This window comes from Malania oleifera, unplaced genomic scaffold (genome assembly GCF_029873635.1).
Source record: "Malania oleifera isolate guangnan ecotype guangnan unplaced genomic scaffold, ASM2987363v1 ctg316, whole genome shotgun sequence".
Lineage (NCBI taxonomy): Eukaryota > Viridiplantae > Streptophyta > Magnoliopsida > Santalales > Ximeniaceae > Malania > Malania oleifera.
The window spans coordinates 8,645-16,492 of NW_026651870.1; the positions used below are offsets into that span (position 1 = coordinate 8,645).

At 39.4% G+C, this 7,848-nt stretch overlaps 1 non-coding gene across 1 annotated transcript; it reads left to right on the forward strand.

Annotated features, from left to right (window-relative positions):
- Window positions 1–229: 229 nt before the first annotated feature.
- On the forward strand, window positions 230–337 carry LOC131147156 (small nucleolar RNA R71). The gene has a single exon (XR_009134636.1). It is a non-coding gene; the product is annotated as a small nucleolar RNA R71 (small nucleolar RNA).
- The last annotated feature ends 7,511 nt before the right edge of the window (window positions 338–7,848 follow it).

Here is a 7,848-nt window from a genome sequence, read left to right on the forward strand (position 1 = left end):
TTCTTTCAATTGATACTTACCACCCCCACCAATGCATTTTTGCTTTTCAGATCTATCATACACATCAGAGACATCCCAAGATTGGGCATTTTCAGCCAAGTAATCAAAATAATCAAAAGCTTCTTCAGGCCCTTTATTGAAAAACTCACCATTGCACATTGTTTCTACAAATTGCCTCATCTTTGGTTGCAATCCCTCATAGTAAAAACTGATGACCCTCCAATTTTCATACCCATGGTGAGGACATGCATTTAAGAGATCTTTGAAACGTTCCCAACACTGATAAAATGTCTCCACATCCTTTTGAAAAAAATTCATGATTTGTCTTTTCAAAGCGTTGGTTCTTTGCATAGGAAAAAATTTCTTTAAAAACTCCGTTTGCATTTCTTGCCAAGTCCCAATGGATCTTGGTCTTAAGGAATTCAACCAAGTTTTTGCTTTGTCTTTTAAAGAAAATGGGAACAATTTCAATCTTATTACCTCCTCAATGCATGTTCTATCCATGAATGTGGAACAAACTTCTTCAAACTCTTTAATATGCAAGTATGGGTTTTTAGATTCAATGCCACGAAAATAAGGTAACAATGGAATCATCCCAGGTTTAAAATTAAAAGCATTTGCTTTCAAAGGTAGAATGATGCAGGAGGGGGTGCTGGTCCTAACAAGTTGCAAATATTCTCTGAGTGTCCTATTAGGATTCTCCATATCATGAGGTTCATTCTCAGCCATAATGCTACGTGTATCAGATGGTGATTCAAGTGATTCAAGTGAAACCGGTTCACTCGATGATGAGATGGATGAGTTTGTCCTGACTAGTCTAAATGTGTTATCTCTAGCCCAACTAGTCATACAACTCGGTATAAACGCAATAAAAGCAAACAGGTCAAAGGAGAGGAAGTAGATATCACCCACGTTGTGAAGACGTTCACAGCTTTAAAACACCTCTCTGAAATCTGAGAAACACTTTGATGACACCAATTAGTTCCCCGGCAACGGCGCCAAAAACTTGACTCGTTCTGAGTTGTGCTTCCAAGTGCAGAAGTGTCAAGTTGTATCAAGGATGAGTCCAGGATCGTATTCCACAGGGACCACTGAGTATCAAAGTATTTATAAAAGTTTAGTGAAATCCTGTTGCTGAAAAATAGGGTTTGAAAATCTCTTTGGTCTTTTACGATTTTGAAAACAGTAAACAAAGTGAGAGAAGCTTGAGTAAACTATCAAAATGAAACTGAAATTTTAACAATTTTCCTAAAATTTAAATCTAATAACGCAACCAAAACTAAACAGATTAACTGAAACAATTTTACCAAACACTCGGGTTACGGGTTCAACGTCTGTTTGCTTCCACCGTTTACTAATTTCCTTGGCCTTACCCCTTTTCTTGTTAATCCAATCAATGCATTAATAACATGAAATTTTATTACTAACGATCGAGTAAATTGGCCACATCCAAACGGAAGAAAATAAAAACTTTTATTACACATCAACCGAATTTTATGTAAAAATAAGTTGATTAAAATCCTAGATTAAATCAAGGTTTTGATGTGCCTAACGTCAACAACAAAACAAGAAGCAAGAGCTAGCGATTTATCAACGATTCCTTCAATTTTCGGTTTTAACCAAATAAAAGTTTAACAATGATATCATAGGATAACTAATAAACCATGGAACGCAAACGACATCGACCCACAACCCGAGTTACTGAACTTAGCCACTCATGCTTGCGATAGAAAAAAAAACAAGTATGGAAATCCTAGTCTACTTAAGGAAATACCTAAACACGCATTATTAAAAATGGCAACTACAAATAAGGAATTAAAACATGCAATGGAAACTCAATCAAACACACACACACACACACTAAAAATCAAACCTTTAATATGGATCAATAATTCAAACCAAGAACTCGAACAAAAATGTAAACACATCAAAAATCTAAACTTTGAATGATACCGAAAAAATAAAAATACGAACTTTAACAAAACTGAAAAATATAAACTTTCACGAAATTGACCCTAACTAAATTAATTAAATAACTTGGAACATTAAACTAATCTACAGAAAAAAAAATTTAACCGAAAGAGAATAAAAAAAAAAAAATTAAACTTCAATAATAATGAAACACCCCAAATAATATTCAAAATCTAAAAATAACAATAAACTCAAATAAAAAGTTAACAACATTCAACTGATTAATTAGTAATAATAAAAGAAAGAGAAAAGATGAGAGAGAGAGAGAGAGAGAGAGAGAGAGAGAGAGAGAGAGAGAGAGAGAGAGAGAAGCTGCACGGGAGAAGCACACGGGTCTGCTGGCTGGTTCGTGTGGATCTGCTGCCAGCTGGAGAAGAGCCAAGGGTGCTTCACGGGTCTTGCAGCAAGTTGAGCAGGAGTGGTGGAGATGGAGGCCGGAGCTGGTGCCGGTGTTTGTCGGAAACTGGCAGGGAACCGTGAGGATCTGCTGGAAAGGGCAGCAGCTTGCTGTGGTGGAACAAGGAAGCCAAGGATGGTTGATCTGTAGCAGAGTGCTTGGCTGATGCTGGAACTTGTGGAAGTTGAAGCTGGTAAAGGGGGCTGCCCGGGGTGGCCGTGAGAACTCGTCGGAGTTGCAGCAAGGCTGGAGTAGTGATTCGAGGCAGAGAAGTTAAAGGAAGAAGAGAACAGGGAGATTTAGAGAGTTGAGAGAGAGAGATAGGAAGAGGGGGAAAGAAAACGAGAGAGAAAACAGAGAAAGGCTTGAAGAAGAGAGCGAGAGAGTATAGGGAAGGAGAAGAGTGGTGCCGCGGGGGGGGGGGGGGGGCCCACCCCAACCGGGGAAAAAAAAAGAAAGAATAAATAGGATAGGGGGAAAAAAGCCCTATAACCAGCTGGAGCTAACCCGACCCAGCCATGCATGGCCGGGTCACATCAAAACATGGTTTTATTATTTTTTTTCGTCATCTTTGCTCTCTGCATTCTCAGCCAAATTTGACCCCCTTGGAGCCCGTTTCTTGTAAAACTCAAAACAAAAAAATTGTAGATAATCCTTTCCTCGTTCTCAAGAAATTTGAATCGTCTCGATCGAAGCTTGGACAAAAAAGTTATGCATGAAATACGAACAGGTGTCGATTTTGATTCCCGAAAATTTTCCTACGATAAAATATTACCAAAAGTTCATAAATTGCACAATAAAACTCAAGAATGATAATTTTGGCACTTTATTAAAATATTGGACAATTTTGGACATTTAATTAAAAATATAAACCGTAAAGCCCGGATTAAAGTGCCTAATTACGCAGTTTTGACGTGTAATCAGCACTAAACCCTAAACCGTAAAACCTTAAACCCAAACCTCAAATCCTAACCCAAAACTCTAGACCTTTAACCCTAAACCCTAAACCCCAAATGCTTAACACTAAACGCTAAATCCAAAACCCAAAACCCTAAACCCTAAACCCTAAAACTGAAACCCTAAAACCTAAACAACTACAGTCTAAACCTTAAACCCTAAACGCTAAACATTAAACCCTAAACCCAAGACCCTAAAAACCCTAAACCCTAAACCCTAAACCCTACAACCTAAACCCTAAAACCTAAACACCTAAAACCTAAACCGTAAACCCTAAACCCTAAACACTAAACACTAAACCCTAAATCCTAACCCCAAACCCTAAACCCTAAACCCTAAACCCTAAATACTAAACCCTAACCCTAAACCCTAAACCCTAAACCCTAAACCCTAAAACCTAAACACCTAAAACCTAAACCCTAAACCCTAAACACTAAACCCTAAATCCTAACCCCAAACCCTAAATCCTAAACCCTAAATCCTAAACCCTAAACCCTAAACCCTATACCCTAAAAACCCTAAACCCTAAACCCTAAAACCTAACCGCAAACCCTAACCCCAAACCATAAGCGCAAAAATTGAAACCCTAAACCCTAAACCCTAAACCCTAAACCCAAAACCCTTCCACCCTAAACCCTAAACCCTAAACCCTAAATTGTAAACCCTAAGCCCTAAACCGTAAACCCTAACCCTTTAACCCAAAACCCAAAACCCAAAACCTAAACTCAATACCCTAAATACTAAATACTAAACCCTAAACCCTAAACCCTAAACCCTAAATCCAAAACCCTAAACCCTAAACCCTGAACCCCAAACCCAAAACCCTAAACCCTAAAACCAAAACCCTAAACCCTAAACCCTAAACCCTAAACCCTAAGCCCAAAACACTAAACCCTGAACCCCAAACCCTAAATCCTAAACCCTAAATCCCAAGCCCTAAACGCTAAACCCTAAACCCTAAACCCTAACCCTTAAACCCTAAACACTAAACCCTAAACCCTAAACCCCAAACCCTAACCCTAAACCCTAAAGTCTAAACCCTAAACACCAAAACCCTAAACGCTAAACCCAAAACCCTAAAAACCTAAATCCTAAACCCTAAACCCTAACCCCAAACCCTAAACCCTAAACCCTAAACCCTAAACCATAAACCTTAGACCCTAAAAACCCTAAACCCTAAACCCTACACCCTAAACCCAAACCCTAAATCGTAAACCCTATAACCCTAAACGCTAAACCCTAAATCCTACCCCCTAAACCCTAAACCCTAAACCTTAAACCCTAAACCCTAAACCCTAAATACTAAACAATAAACCCTAGACCCTAAACCGAAAACCCAAAACCCAGAACCCTATACCCTAACCCCAAACCCTAACCCCAGACCCTAAACCCTAAACCTGAAAACCAAAACCCTAAACCCTATAACCCTAAACCCTAAACCCTAAACCCTAAACCCTAAACCCTAAAACCTAAGCCCTAAACCCTACACCCTAAACCTTTAACCCTAACCCCAAATCCCTAAACCCTAAACCCTAGATACTAAACACAACAGCCTAAACCCTAAACTATAAATCCAAAACCCTAAACCCTTAACCCTAAACACTAAAATTGAAACCCTAAAACCTAAGCACCTAAACCCTAAACCCTAAACACTAACCCTAAATCCTAAACCCTAAACCCTAAACCCTAAACCCTAAACCCTAAACACTAAAACCTAAACCCTAAATGCTAACCCTAAACCCTAAACCCTACACCCTACACCCTAAAAACCCTGAACCAGAAACCCTAAACCCTAAAACTAAAACACTAAAACCTAAAGACCTAAACCCTAAACCATAAACCCTAAACCCCAAAACCTAGGCCTTAAACCCTTATCGTTAGCACTAAACCCTAAACCTTAAAACCCTAGACCCTAATCCCTAAACACTAACCCTTAAACCCTAAACCTGAAACCCAAAACCCAAAACCCTAAAACCCTAAACCCTAAATCCTAAACGCTAAACCCTAAACCCTAAGCCCTAAAACCAACACCATAAATCTTTAACCCCAACCCCAAATCCCTAAACCCTAAACCGTAAACCCTAGATACTAAACACTAAAGCATAAACCCTAAACTATAAATCCAAAACCCTAAACCATTAACCCCAAACCCTAAACCCTAAACCCTTAAATCGAAACCCTAAAACCTAAACACCTAAACCCTAAACCCTAAACACTAATCGTAAACCCTAAACCCTAAACCCTAGACCCTAAAAACCTGAAACCTTAAACCCTAAACCCTAAAACCTAAACCCTAAAACCTAAACACCTAAAACCTAAACCCTAAACCCTAAACACTAAAACCTAAACCCTAAACGCTAACCCTAAACCCTAAACCCTAAACCCTACACCGTAGACCCTAAAAACCCTAAACCCTAAATCCTAAACCCTAAACCCTAAACCCTAAAACCTAAAGACCTCAACCCTAAACCCTAAACCCTAAACCCTAAACCCTAGGCCCTAAACCCTAAACCTTAGCACTAAACCCTAAACCTTAAACACTAAACCCTAACCCTTAAACCCTAAACACTAAACCCTAAACCCTAAAACGTAAACCCTTAACCCTAAACCCTAAACCCTAAAACTTAAACACTAATCCCTAAACCCTAAATCCTAAACCCTAAAACCCAAAAATGAAAACCCTAAACCCCAAACCCTAAAACCTAAACCCTAAACCCCAAACCCTAGGCGCTAAAACCTAAACCTTAGCACTAAACCCTTAACCGTAAAACCCTAAACCCTAAGCCCTAAACCCTAAAACCCTTAAACCTAAACACTAAACCCTAAACCCTAAAACGAAAATCGTAAACCCTAAAGCCTAAAGCCGAAAGCCTAAACCCTAACCCTAAACCCTAAACCCCAAAACCCTAAACACTAAACCCTCAACCCAAAACCGTAAATCCTAAACCCTAAACCCTAAACCTTTACCCCAAACCCTAAACCCTAGACCCTAAACCCTAAATCGAAAACCTTAGACCTTAAAAACCCTAAACCCAAAACCCTACACCCTAAACCCAAACACTAATCCCAAACCCTAAACCCCAAACCCTAACCACTAAACCCTAAACCCTAAACGCAAAACCCAAAGCCTTAAACCCTAAACCCTAAACCCTAAACCCTAACCCTAAATACAAAACAATAAACCCTAAACCCAAAACCTAAAACCCTAACCCAAAACACTAAACCCAAACCCTAAACTCTAAACCTAAAATCCTAAACCCTAAACCCTATAACCCTAAACCCTAAACCGTAAACCCTAAACCGAAAACCATAGACCTTAAAAACCCTAAACCCAAAACCCTACACCCTAAACCCAAACACTAATCCCAAACCCTAAACCCCAAACCCTAACCACTAAACCCTAAACCCTAAACGCAAAACCCAAAGCCTTAAACCCTAAACCCTAAACCCTAAACCCTAAACCCTAACCCTAAATACAAAACAATGAACCCTAAACCCAAAACCCTAAACCCAAAACCCAAAACCCTAACCCAAAACACTAAACCCAGACCTTAAACCCTAAACCTAAAATCCTAAAACCTAAGCCCTATAACCCTAAACCCTAAACCGAAAACCATAGACCTTAAAAACCCTAAACCCAAAACCCTACACCCTAAACCCAAACACTAATCCCAAACCCTAAACCCCAAACTCTAAACCCCAAACCCTAACCACTAAACCCTAAACCCTAAACGCAAAACCCAAAGCCTTAAACCCTAAACCCTAAACCCTAAAACCTAAACCCTAACCCTAAATACAAAACAACAAACCCTAAACCCAAAACCCAAAACCCTAACCCAAAACACTAAACCCAGACCCTAAACCCTAAACCTAAAATCCTAAACCCTAAACCCTAAACCCTATAACCCTAAACCCTAAACCGTAAACCCTAAGCCCTAAACCCTACACCCTAAACCTTTAACCTGAAACCCAAATCCCCAAACCCTAAACCCTAAACCCAAAATCAAAAACCCTAAACCCAAAACCCTAAAATCTAAACCCAAAAACCTAAAAACCTAAAATCTAAACCCTAAATCCAAAACCCTAAACCCTAAACACTAAATCCTAAACCCTAACCCTAACCCTAAACCCTATACCCTAAACCCTAAACACTAAACCCCACACCCTAGACCCTAAAAAACCTAAACCCAAAATCCTAAACCCTAAACACTAACCCTAACCCCAAACCCTAAACCCTAAACCAGAAATGCTAAACCCTAAACCCTATAATCCAAAACCCTAAACCCTAAACCCTAAACCCTAAATACTAAAGACTAAAGCCTAAAGCCTAAAGCCTAAAGCCTTAACCCTAAACCCTAAACCCTAAATCCCAAATCGAAAACCCAAAACCCCAAATCGTAAACCCTAAACCCGAAACCCTAAAACCTAAACACCTAAACCCTAAACCATAAACCCTAAACCCTAAACCCTAAACCCTAGACCCTAAAAACCCTAAACCCTAAACCCTAAACCCTAAACCCTAA